The 1,790-nt window shown below is 53.7% G+C and overlaps 1 protein-coding gene across 1 annotated transcript in view; it reads right to left on the bottom strand.

Annotated features, from left to right (window-relative positions):
• The window catches only part of RIPOR3 (RIPOR family member 3), a 44,511-nt gene extending 43,731 nt beyond the window's left edge, over window positions 1-780 (bottom strand). Inside the window, exon 1 of the mRNA XM_057379471.1 lies at window positions 714-780. The gene's annotated coding sequence lies outside the window, so the exon portion shown is untranslated. The remainder of the gene's footprint in view (window positions 1-713) is intronic.
• Window positions 781-1,790: the final 1,010 nt, after the last annotated feature.

Genomic DNA, 1,790 nt, shown 5'->3' with positions numbered 1-1,790 from the left:
CTTATCGGCGCTGCCTGCCGCCCAGCCGGGCTCCGCTTCCAGGAAGCCGCGGTTCCGGAGCGCTTGTTTGCCGCTGGATGCCGAGGGCTCCGTCCCGCTCGCTGTTTCGCTCCCTCCCTCCCTCTCTCCSTCCGTCCCTCCCTCTCTCGCTCCCTCCTCCGACCCCCCTGATGCTGGCAGGGGGGCTGGGAACGCGCTGCTCCAGCACATGCCGAGCCGGCGGTCACGGCCCGGACCCTCCGCTGTTAATCGGGAGCATCCCGGGCGCCCTCTCGCTCCCTCCAGCAGCTCCTCTGCGGGTCCCACAGCGCCGCAGGGCCGCGACACAGCGGCAGCACCCGCACGACACCCGTCCCTGCACCGCCGCTTATCCCCCCGATCCGAGCCCCCACCTCTTTCTCCTTCTGCTCAAACCTTTCCTGCCCTGCCCCGATCCCTCCTTCCCCACCTTTCCCACCTTCCCCATCCATTGCTCCCTCCTCCTCTGTCCTTACCCCACAAWGTCTCTTCACCATCCCTTTAAAGATTCCCTCTTCTTACAGCTCTCGGTCGTRCAACACCGATCATCATCTTCCTTTCTCCTTTTGCCTCCTCCCTTTCCCCATCCCACCCTTCCACAGGTTTCCTAGTACGGACAAGATGTAATTTGCTCTCTTTGATTCTCTGTTGACCAACGCCTGCTCCGAGTCCTTCCTGCTGCACTTTCCACTGACCTCCTTCTTGCTCCTGTGGGCAGGTCCTGCTCCTCGGGAATRAGCTGCGTTCTGCCAGCTTTCCAGACACCTTCCAGGTAATCCCAGCACCGAGAGGTGAGGCTGAGATGCAGAAATCAGGCTGGAATCTCCCTGTTCCCTGTCTCACCACACGCACCCGCACACTCGCGGCTCTCTCCTGAACAATGCCTGGCCGGGCCTTTTGTACACAGCGCACACAAACATGTCCCTGCCTGGGCACAGCACCTGCCTTGTGCTGTGGCTCATCCATCTTCTATTTTCCCCAGTTTTTAGCAACACTTCCCCATTCTGACTGACTGACAGCACAGGAATTTGGCCATACCCTCGTGATAGCTTTATCAGTAATAGTGTTTGCTTCCCTTTGTCCATTCTGTGCAGCATCCAGGACACACATCCTGAAACCCRCGCTGTTTGAGGAGGCTAAAATACAAAACAAAGTTCTCAAAGCTCCAACTGACCAGAGATCCCATACAAAAACCTCTTAGGGCATGGTTCCTGTTTTTTTTTTTTTTCACCGATCCAAATGATGCTGGTCAGGACACATATTCCTGTGCACATGTTTAAAAAAGAGTCTTGAAAAGACAGGGGAAGAGCTCTTGTACAGCTGAACAGGCTTTTAGGGAACTGACACACATGAAAGTGAGAGCAATAAGACACAAAACCAGATGGGCAGATGGAGTTGGCTGAGCCAACAAATCAAACACTCTGGGTTTTATATATATTAGAAAGAACTGTGCTGAGATGCAAGCTAAAGTGGGTTTCATACCCTGTCTGCAAACTGGTTTAGACTTAGAGCACTGAAAATGGCAATGATGGAACATCRTGGGTATCACAGCTGAGGTACCTGGAAAACAAAGCGAGGAGATACAAATACAGAGATTTAATCCTAATCATAACTCTGCTAAATCTTAGCTTGATTTTCCAAGTATTTGGGGGTTTCTGATCATTCCTACTGCCTGCTTGAGGAATTCCCTGCAGTAAATCTAATCTGTCCCGCTGCTGTGCTGGGCTATTCCAGGCTGACACAGCAGCAGTAGTGGCTGTGTGCTCCAGCTC

Source organism: Malurus melanocephalus, unplaced genomic scaffold (genome assembly GCF_030028575.1).
Source record: "Malurus melanocephalus ecotype Western Australia unplaced genomic scaffold, MMel_1.1 scaffold_407, whole genome shotgun sequence".
In the NCBI taxonomy this organism is placed as follows: domain Eukaryota; kingdom Metazoa; phylum Chordata; class Aves; order Passeriformes; family Maluridae; genus Malurus; species Malurus melanocephalus.
The sequence above is the reverse complement of the archived record's forward strand: the minus strand, read 5'-3'. Positions and strand labels throughout refer to the sequence as shown.